Source organism: Mobula birostris, chromosome 13 (genome assembly GCF_030028105.1).
Source record: "Mobula birostris isolate sMobBir1 chromosome 13, sMobBir1.hap1, whole genome shotgun sequence".
Classification (NCBI taxonomy): domain Eukaryota; kingdom Metazoa; phylum Chordata; class Chondrichthyes; order Myliobatiformes; family Myliobatidae; genus Mobula; species Mobula birostris.
Window position 1 is genome coordinate 68192820 of NC_092382.1, and position 10489 is coordinate 68203308.

The following is a 10489-nucleotide window of genomic DNA, read 5'->3' on the forward strand; positions in this document are numbered from 1 at the left end:
AGAAATAAACAGGAGTTACAGGCAGATAATCACCCCTAAAATTCAGGAGGCAGGCAGCTGGGTGACTGTCAGGAGAGGGAAGGGGAGTAGACAGAAAGAGCAGAGGTGCCCTGTGGCCGTTTCCATCAATAATAAGTATACCGTTTTGGATACTGTTGGTGGGGACGATCTACCAGGGATAAGTTGTAGTGGTCGCGTCTCTGGCACAGAGAATGGACCCTCAGCTCAGAAGCCAAGGAGGGAAACGAGGAGAGCAACAGGAATTCTGCGGATGCTGGAAATTCAAGCAACACACATCAAAGCTGCTGGTGAGGGTCTCGGCCTGAAACGTCGACTGCACCTTTTCCAAGAGATGCTGCCTGGCCTGCTGCGTTCACCAGCAACTTTGAAACGAGGGGAGCAGTAGTGATAGCGGATTCGATAGTTAGGGGGATAGGTAAGAGGTTCTGTGGAAGAGATCCAGAACCCTAGGTGGTCTGTTGTCTCCCCGGTGCCAGGGTCCGCGATTTCTCGGATCGAGTTCTCAGTATTCTCAAGAGATAGGGTGAGCAACCAGATGTCGTGATCCATGTAGGGACCAATGACGTGGATAGGAAAAAAGAGGAGATCCTGCAAAGAGAGTTTAGGAAGTTAGTTGCAATGTTGAAGAACAGGAACTTCGGGTTGCAATCTCAGGATAGCTACCCATGCTACGTGCTAGTGAGGCTAGAAATAGAAGATAATGCAGCTAAATACGTGACTAAGGAGTTGATCCAGGAGGGAGGGCTTCATATTCCTGGACAATTGGGCCTTGTTCCAGGGAAGGTGGGACCTATTCCGACGGGACGTGTTGCACCTGAACTGGAGGGCGACTAATATCCTTGTGGGAAGGTTTGCTAGAGCTGCTCCGGGTGGTTTAAGCTAGATTTGCAAGAGGAGGGGAACTAGAGTGTTAGAGCAGGTAGTGAGGTGGAGGAAGATAAAGGTCATGCGAAAACTGCAAGTATAGTGCATGGAATAAAGCCGGATCTAACATACAAAGAGGCTTTGAGGAAAGAGAAACAGAATAAAGGGTGTAAAGGTACTCAGGTAGAAGGGCTAAAGTGCGTGTACTTCAAAGGAAAAAGCATCAGGAACAAAGGTGATGAACTGAGAGCTTGGATACATACATGGAATTATGATATAGTGGCCATTACAGAGACTTGGCTGGCACCAGGGCAGGAATGGATTCTCAATATTCCTGGATATCAGTGCTTTAAATGGGATGGGGGAGGGAGGGGGAGAGTGGCATTACTGATCAAGGATACTAGTATAACTGCTGAAAGGGTGGGTAATATAGCAGGGTCTTCTTTTGAGTCAGCATGGGTAGAAGTCAGAAACAGGAAGGGAGCAGTTACTCTATTGGGTATGTTCTATAGGCCCCCTGGACGCAGCAGAAATACCGAAGAGCAGATTGGGAGGCAGATTTTGGAAAGGTGCAAAATAACACGGTTGTTATCATAGTTGACTTTAACTTCTGTGATTTTCATTGGCACCTGATTAGTTCCAATAGCTTAGACGGGGCAGAGTTTGTTAAGTGTGTGCAGGTCGGATTGCTGTCACAGCACGTTGACAGGCCGACTATGGGGAATGCCATTCTGGATCTAGTATTAGGGATGTATGGGGTATCAGGGAGGGGTAGCATCTCTGGTGGGGGAACATGTCGCGTCCTTTTTAAGTCGGTTAGTCCAACTTTGGTCCCCACCTGGCACTCAGCTCTCACCTGTGGCTCCCCGTAGCTGTTTGCATGCGACAGCGGCCATACCCCGGGCAACGGCTTCGACGAGCCGGCTAAACCAGGTGTGGGTAGCCGACGGGCCTCAAACCCTCGGTGAGATAGGGAGTTGTCTACCCCAGCATGTGAAGACAGACTCTGGCGGACTGAGCGGCCGAAACCAATGGAAAGTCCAACGGTCAGGAAGGCGGTCTCTGCAAGCGTCGTGGAACGTGTAGAGCAGGACAAGACACAAACGATGTCCTGGTCATCCACTGCGCCTAGTGCCATCTCCAGCCGTCTCGACTCTGCCTTGCCACTGGATACAGATGGAAATTGGGAAGAGAGGGTGAGGATGACACTGCGCAATTAGTCCTTTCTTAAATCCAAACCATACACTAGTCTCGACACCATCATATTGGTGTCAAGCTCCTCATCGACGCCGACGATGGACGAACACAAAAAGATAGGTACTTGGAGCTTAGGAAAATAGGGGACTATGCGGTAGGGTAATTTCAGCCAGTTTCTAGAGTAAATTAAATGGTTGGCACAATTTTGTGTGCCAAAGTGTCTCTAATATGCTATAGATTTCTATGATTCTGTGAAAGTCAAGGGAAATCTCCTATCCAACGGAGTGGTGACTTGTTGTAAACTGTAATCACAGGGAGAGTGAGAGGGGAACGGCAGGGACTAATTTTGATATACTGATATGGAACAGAAATATGGGCAGGGAGCAGATGGGCCGAGTGGCCTCTCTAGTGTACATTGTGAGTGTGGTAGAGAGAGTAAGTACCTGAGACACTGGATTTCATACAGAACTGATAAATTTTCACAGATCCACTATATTATACACCAGTCTAGTTTCAGGTGAACGTCAGCAGAACAGCCGCCTCCAATGCTCAGTGACCAGGGTTCAGTCCTGGGTGCGATGAGCAGCCGCAAGAACTGCAGAAACTGACAGCGACAGTCCCTCATGAACCTACAGCTGACTTCAGTCACCGTGATGGTTAAACATTCAACAGAGCGGATTTGAACTTCCTCCCTGATGTGAAGTTGCTGGTGGTGCTCACTCTTTGTTCACTCTGGACAGAAATGTGGCCTCTATTTATTGTGAACTCACCGGAGCATCACAAGGTGGGTTAACTGAATGAGTCTCTTCGCACACACGGAGCAGGTGAACGGCCGCTTCCCAGTGCGAAGCTGCTGGTGTATCTGCGATGGCTGACTGAATCCCTTCCAAAATGAGAGCCAGTGAATGACATCACACTGCTATCAACGTCATGGCAATGTATCCAATCAAATCACGGACATGGACACGTGATCGGGCTCTCCTTGTAGCGAGTGGGGCGCTGTCTTCTCCAGCATCTCCGCCTCTACAGTCAAGTATCGGCGGCATTCAAGCGCTGGTGAACTGACAGAAACAGCGGAACTAACGTGCTGTTGTGTTTGTGATTCCCATACACAAATCCTTTGACTTTTCTACACTGTTGAAAGTTTACAGAGCACGCCAGATGAGTGAAGGACATTTTAGCTGAGATAATTTTAGCCTCCATGGTGACCTCTGATTAAAAACTTTGTCACAGCTCAAAACAATTTAGAGGAACAACACCTCATCTTCTAACTGTCCACAGTACCGATATTTGGTTAATAATACCAAACTCTCGGCAAATCAAAGATTATCAAACACCAAAGAACTACAGTGCACGAGCGTCCATAGCCACGAGACAGTCATCACTGTTGTCTTAGTTCAGCGCAGAGACGAGTAAACCGGAGCGAGGGAGTGACGAACGCGGTGACGTGTGTCGGGAAGGGAGGGGATGACGGGGAGTGGGAACTGTATAGGGGACTGAGGGGTGGTCGGAGACAGTGTCGGCGTAGAGGAGGATTGGGTGACGGAGACGGGAAGTTGTATACCTCTTCCCACCCCGCCACATGCAAAAATGCCATTCCCTATTCCCAGTTCCTCTGTCTCCGCCGCATCTCCTCCCAGGATGAGGTTTTCTGTTCCAGGTCATCTAAAATCTCCTCTTTCTTTAAGGATCGTGGTTTCCCTTCTACCGTCATCAATGATGCCCTCACCCGCATCTCCTCCATTTCCCGCATTTCGGCCCTCACCCCACCCTCCCGCCACCACAACAGGCAAAGAATTCTCTTTGTCCTCACCTACTCCCCCAGTAGCCTCCGGATCCAGCAACTTCCGCCACTTTCAACAGGACCCCACCACTAAGCACACCTTTCCCTTTACACCCTTCTCTGCTTCCCACAGACATATTTCCCTCCGCGACTCCCTGGTCCACACGTCCCTCCCCACCGATCTCCCACCCGGCACTTATCTCTGTAAGCGTAAGAGCTAGACGTGTCCCTACACCTCCTCTCTTGCCACCATTCATGGCCCCAAACAGTCCTTCCAGGTAAGGCAACACTTTACTTGTGAGTCTGTTGGGGTCATCTATTTTATCCGGTGCTCCCGGTGCGGCCTCCTCTACATCGGTGATTGGGGGGGTCACTTCGTCGAGCACCTCCGCTCCGTCGCCAAAAAAGACAGGATCTCCCTGTTGCCACCCACTTCAACTCTGCTTCCCATTCCCATTCGGATATGTCCATACACGGCCTCCTCTACTGCCATGATGAGGCTAAACTCAGGTTGAAGGATCAACACCTCATATACCATCTGGGTAGTGTCCAGCCCCTTGGTATGAATATTGAATTCCCCAACTTCCCAAAATTCCCTCCCCCTCCCTTCCCCCATCCTAGTTTCTCTCTACTCCCTCCTCCAGCTGCCTATTACCTCCCTCATGGTTTCACCTCCTTCTACTACCCATTGTGCTTTCCCCTATTCCTTCTTCACCTTTCCTGACTATCCCCTCCCTACCCCCCTCCCCCACCCCTTTATCTTTCCCCTTACTGGTTTTTCACCTGGAACCTACCAGCCTCCTCTTTCCCACCCTCCCCCACCTTCTTACTAGGGCCTCTGCCCCTTCCCTCTTCAGTCCTGACAAAAGGTTCCGGCCCGAAACGTTGACTGATCGTTTCCACGGATTCTGCCCGACCTGCTGAGTTCCTCCAGCGTGTTGTGATTGTTGCTTTGACCCCAGAATCTGCAGAGTATTTTGTGTTTACGGTGGGAGGGGGTTGTTTGCAGGGATGGGAGGGTGAGACAGATACGGTAAAGTGTGCAGCGGATGGAGGATTGACGGAGGGTCTGAACTGTAAACCGGAGAGAGCAGTTCACAGAGACGGATGGCGGCGTAGGGGATGTAAGGGTGACGGAGATGGGGAGGATTGTGGAGGCGGGTAGAGGATATGGGAAGTGGTGTAGGGGTGTTTGATATGTGGGGAGGGGCGAAGGTATGTCCATCTCTCACCGATTATATTCCCGCTCTCTGCTCAAGAGGTCGGTATCAGATACACACACACACAGGTACTTCCAAATGGAAACGTTTGTTGCGCTTTGTGCAGAGCTGCTGCTGATCACATTGAAAGGAACCGACATGGAGAACGACTGTCCAGATCGATAACGCTGCATCCCAGCCCACAGGATCCTCTCCAGCAATGTACATATCCCTGAAGTGAGGTGGGTCTTTATGTTCTAGGTTTATCCACCCGGCTTCTTAAATGTTATAATAACTTTTATCACTGGCTTTATGGGATTTTGCTTGTGGCTATGAAGAACACAAATGTAGTGCTGACGTCCCCAGTAATCTCAATTACTGGATCTCTCAATAATGTGCAGTGTAGCTCCCGAGGCTCTGGAAGATTATCCACCTTAATGCCCTTTAAGAGACCGGATATGATCTCCTTACTGGTGCGGTACAAATTTAAAAGGCATTTTGGATACGTACAGGATGTTAAAAGTTTAGTCACAGACTCTTTCAGTGGGGGAAATACCCTTCAGCCCATGTGCCAAAGTGATTGAGATGTACACTCAAGCTGATTCCTTTTACAGAGGAAATGGCTCAGACGTAGGCAGATGAAACGAGTTTAGATCCGCATAGAAGGGCTGGGCCGAAGGGCCCTTGTGAACGGGAAGTATCGCGTCCGAAATATCGGCTGTATATATCTCAGTAAATGCTGGCTGACCTGCTAAGTTTCTTGACATTATGCATTCTGTTCTGTCTAGCATTTGGGAGAAAATATATTTTGTGCTGGAAGACTGCAGAGGAGATTACCGGGATTGTTGGGTACGTGTTATGGGGTGAGATTGGATTGTGTTGATGCCTAGGCTTAATCTACAGAGGGATCTTGTGATCCAGTTCATAGCTCCCTGAGAGTGGCTGCATGGGATCATGGGATCGATTGCTTTCAGTAGTCGCGACACTGAGTTCCGGTGTCAGGTAGTTAGATTATGAGAACACTCAGTCCTCTTTTATTGTCATTTAGAAATGCATACATGCATTAGGAAATGATGCAATGTTTCTCCGGAGTGATATCACAGAAAACAGGACAGACCAAAGACTAACACTGACAGAACCACGTAATTATAACATATTGCTGCAGCAGTGCCAAGCAATACCATAATTTGATAAAGAATAGACCATGGGCACAGTAAAAAAAAAAAAATCTCAAAATCTCTAGTCAATCGACTCCCGAGTCCCCGATAGCAAGCGTCAAAAGGGAGAAACTCCCTGCCATAAACCTCCAGGCACAGTCAACTTGCCGATACCTTGGAAGCAGCCGAACCCAGCCGACATTGAGTCCATCCGTCCGAAAACTCCGATCTTCCGAGCAGCCTCTCCGATATCGCCTCCCGAGCGCCATCCTCTGCCGAGCGCCTTCGACCTCTCCCCGGCCGCTGAAACACATACAGCCGAGGATCTCGGGGCCTTCAGTTCCGGAGATTCCGGTTGCCACACAGTAGCAGCGGCAGCTAATCGATCTATATCGATCTATTTATTTATTTATTTAGAGTAATTTTGTATCATTTCCGTACACTGCTGCTGTAATAAAACAAATTATGCAAGGCAGTGATGTTATAGATGACTCAGAATGTTTAAAAAAGAGGTCCTTCACGGGTTTTTTTTTTTTCATTCTCATTGTGGTGGAAGGAAAGCCAAATGTGATGGTGAAGACGGATTCGATGGAGGTTCTCAGATACTACATGAATATGTGAAAATGGAAGGATGTGCGCCTTGTGCAGGCAGAAGGAGTGGCCGTAGTTAGCCATGACATTGCCAGTTCGGTTAGTTCAGAACAATGCAGTGAGCATAAGGGCCGACTGTACTTTTCCATGTCTGTGAGACCACAGCTGGAGTTCGGTGCACATCTCTGGTCGCTTGTCTCAGGAAGACGTGATTAATCCAGAAAGACGCAGAAATGATTCACGGATTTGGTTGCCGGGAACAGAGGACTCGAGTCAAAAGGAGACTGTGCAGTGACTGTGCAGTGATCGCAACACTGAGGGCGATGTGACATCGATTCTCCCCTCCGCCACCACAGGCCCTACTCTCAGATTCAATTGTAGGTGATGCTAATGGTGGAAAATGGCACAAATGATCCATAATGGAGGCAGTGTGACGTAATTCACAAACACCGTCATTGAGTTGTTGTGTTCGCTTTAAGAGGTGGTGCGTGACATAATCACGAGAATGTAAGGGGATTCCGCTTTTGGTTTCCTCGTAATGGAAGTAAAGGTCCCTAGTTTTTATTAAGCACCTAACACGAACGGGCCACATTTTATTCGCAAACTCTTACGAACTCACGGTAAATGTGCTCTGATCCCAGAATTTATCTCCGCCCCTCCAGCCCCACAATCGTTTTGTTCCCATTAAGAGGTGGTGCCTGACGTAATGACTAGAGTGTAAGGGGATCGCTGTTGTTTTCCTTGTAATTCAACTGAAGGTTTAAAACTTCTATTAAGCACATAAAACGACCCGGGCTCGTTTTATTCACAAAATACTTGCGAACTCAGAGTAAAATGTACACTGGTCCCAGTAATGGGACCCGTCACTGCAGCCAACGAAAATGCATGTGAATGGCCTCCACTCCCTCAACTCCAGCCACACAGTGACTGTGCGTAGAACTTAACAACAGGATGGGTCACACGAGAGGGACTATATTATAGAGTTCAGTCGACAGCGGGAAATTGACCTGTCTCCGTCCAGCTTACCAGAAACTCTGGTCATTTCAATCGTCTCCATTTGCCGGCATCTCAATCTCCGAAGCTCCATGAAATAATAACCCACCCTGGACAATCCCTCACTATAACACAGGCCTCATAGTCACGGCAACATCCTCCTAAATCTCCCTCTCTCTCTCTCTCTCTCTCTCTCACACACACACACACACACACACAATATCTTTCTCGTTCTCACTACCTCACTGACCCCATGCGCACCCCGCTGTCGTTTCATCACCTCATTCAGCCACTCTCTTACGTTTCCCCTCGCAACCGTGCCCTGTCTACCTCTCTCCACATCCCCTCTCCCCCTATTCTTAGGGTCAACGATCCTAATATCCCGGCGCTGCCGGTCGATGGGACAATCAGGCGGTGAATCTGGTTTGTGTTCAGGTCGCGGCTTTATTAATGAACTGAAGCACCGAGGTGATCGGATATTTCACCGCTCTGATCACCCGCTCCCTGAATTTCGACTGAGTCACCGCGTAAATAAACGTGTTCGTGCAGCAGCTCAAATTCTTCAGCAAAACCCCGACAAAGTGAAAGATCCATTCAGAATCATTGAAATCAAATCCTTTTGCTCTGATCTCGTAATACATGAAATTTACAACCAGTGTCAGCCACAGGAGGATGAAGCTGCCGGACAGGGTGAAGAGTAGAACCACAGACCTCCTCCTGCTCTCCATCTCCGGGTCACTGGGATTCTGGCCTTTGCTTTACCCCTCAGTCCCTTACGGACCCGACTGGACATTAAAATGTGCCGGACTGTCAGAGCGTTGAGCAGCAGAATCACAACGAAAGGGATGAACGGACTTAAAACCGTATCGAGCCAATCATATCCTACCCACCAGGGGTCGGTGAGAGTATAGTCCATTAGGTCACAGAACCACGGTACATTGACGATTACCTCTCTGGGTTCCCAGAGGAAGTAGCGGGGGATGTTTTTCAGACAGCACAGCACGCCGGTTGTTGTTAGAACCAAAACCGCAGTTTTCCCGGTGCAATATTTTGTTTTCAGCTTCTGGCAGCAAATGGTGACAAACCGATCAAAAGTGAAAGCGACGGTGAACCAGACAGAGCAGTATGTGGCTGTGAACCTCAGTACCTCGATCACCCTGCACACAGGGGTAATACTCAGAAAAGTCCACGGAAAGTATTTATATATGATTCGAAATAAAGTGACCTCGCTAACAACGGTCAGTAGATCCCCTACTGCCATGGCCACCAGGTAGCGAGTGGTGCAGGTAGAGAGGCCGCACTTTCCCCGAGAGAGGATCACAATCGCCACGAAATTCACTGCGGGAAGAAAGAACAAGCATTGGGTAGTGCTGAACACCTTCCCCGGGAATGGAAACGGGATCTGGTTTCAGCCAATGATCAGGAGTGCGAGAGGAGGTGAACGGCTGCTCATCTAACATAAACCACAGGTCACCTTGTCTCTGACCTGCCTTCCTCATTGTGGAGGTAAGACGATGTGTGAGCAATTGTCATGAGCAGCAACGATCGGCACTAATCCGACCCCAGTCCCTGATGGGGCCGGTTTCACTGGTTTAACCGTGAATGACCAGGCCTCTGGAAATAGCATCTGACGGGGCTGAAGACGGATCCGGAGGGAAACAAAACTCACAAAATGCTGGAGAACCTCAGCAGCTCCAGCAGCGATCATGGAATTGAACGAACACCCGAGCAGGTCTCAGAGCGAAAGCAGGAACATCTTAGTGATCCAATGTGGATTGACTCCGTTCATGGGTTAGTTCCACAGCGCAGTTCAATTCGATAATACACGGCAGTAGATCCATGGACTCGGGTTCAGGTGATCAGATCCAACTTTTAACTAGCAGGTAATGGAATCCGATTGCGACGGGTTTCACAGGGAGACATAAAACACAGGACCAGGTCCCCACTCGGATCAATAACTCAGAAACAGTCAACTGTAAAATGTAAACCTCTCACAGTCACATCCTCCTGGTGGGCTGCCCGTCCTTAAGACCCTTATGCCTTATGGATATTTGTTCAATGAACACCAAGTTGTAAAATAATCATAAACAGTTTCATATTGGTCAAAGCAAAGAAATATCAAACAGTAATTGCTCCGGTCACTCACCAGGAACTCAAATAACGGCGATGAACATGTTCAATACTTTGCCCACAAGCAGGTACCTATCAAACAATGCAGGCATTTTTTTCTGGCCAGTGATTTGTCCCCGTCTGCTACAGGCAATCTCTCGGAATAAAATGTTGAGGCAGAACATGACTGGGGTTTTAATACCACTCAGCGACTCCACCGGGACAGATTTCAACAGATTCTAAAACAAAATTGTTTTAATTATTTACAATCCGATTAAGTCAGACAAGTGCCATTCCTGTGGCGCAACATTGTGATTAATTTAGTGAATTAGCCGTGAAACTGCAAACAATTGAAATTATGCTGGCAGTAAGGGGTGTAAATTGCAAGTGGCATTCCTCCAGCAAAGGGGATATTGTTTCAAAGACCATCAGACCCAGCTCTGCACCTCATCGTGAGTCGGTACGACTTTTGTCCATCGGCTGAGCGGATTCACTGAGAGTAAAGCGGCCGTCCACTCTGATTCTCCACCAATTGCAATTACAGCTCATTTCACTGTAACCTTATCTCCCACTCC

The 10489-nt window shown here is 48.6% G+C and overlaps 1 pseudogene; it reads right to left on the reverse strand.

Moving 5' to 3' along the window:
* Positions 1-8236: 8236 nt before the first annotated feature.
* Positions 8237-10027, reverse strand: LOC140207980 (probable G-protein coupled receptor 139; annotated as a pseudogene).
* Between the last annotated feature and the right edge of the window lie 462 nt (positions 10028-10489).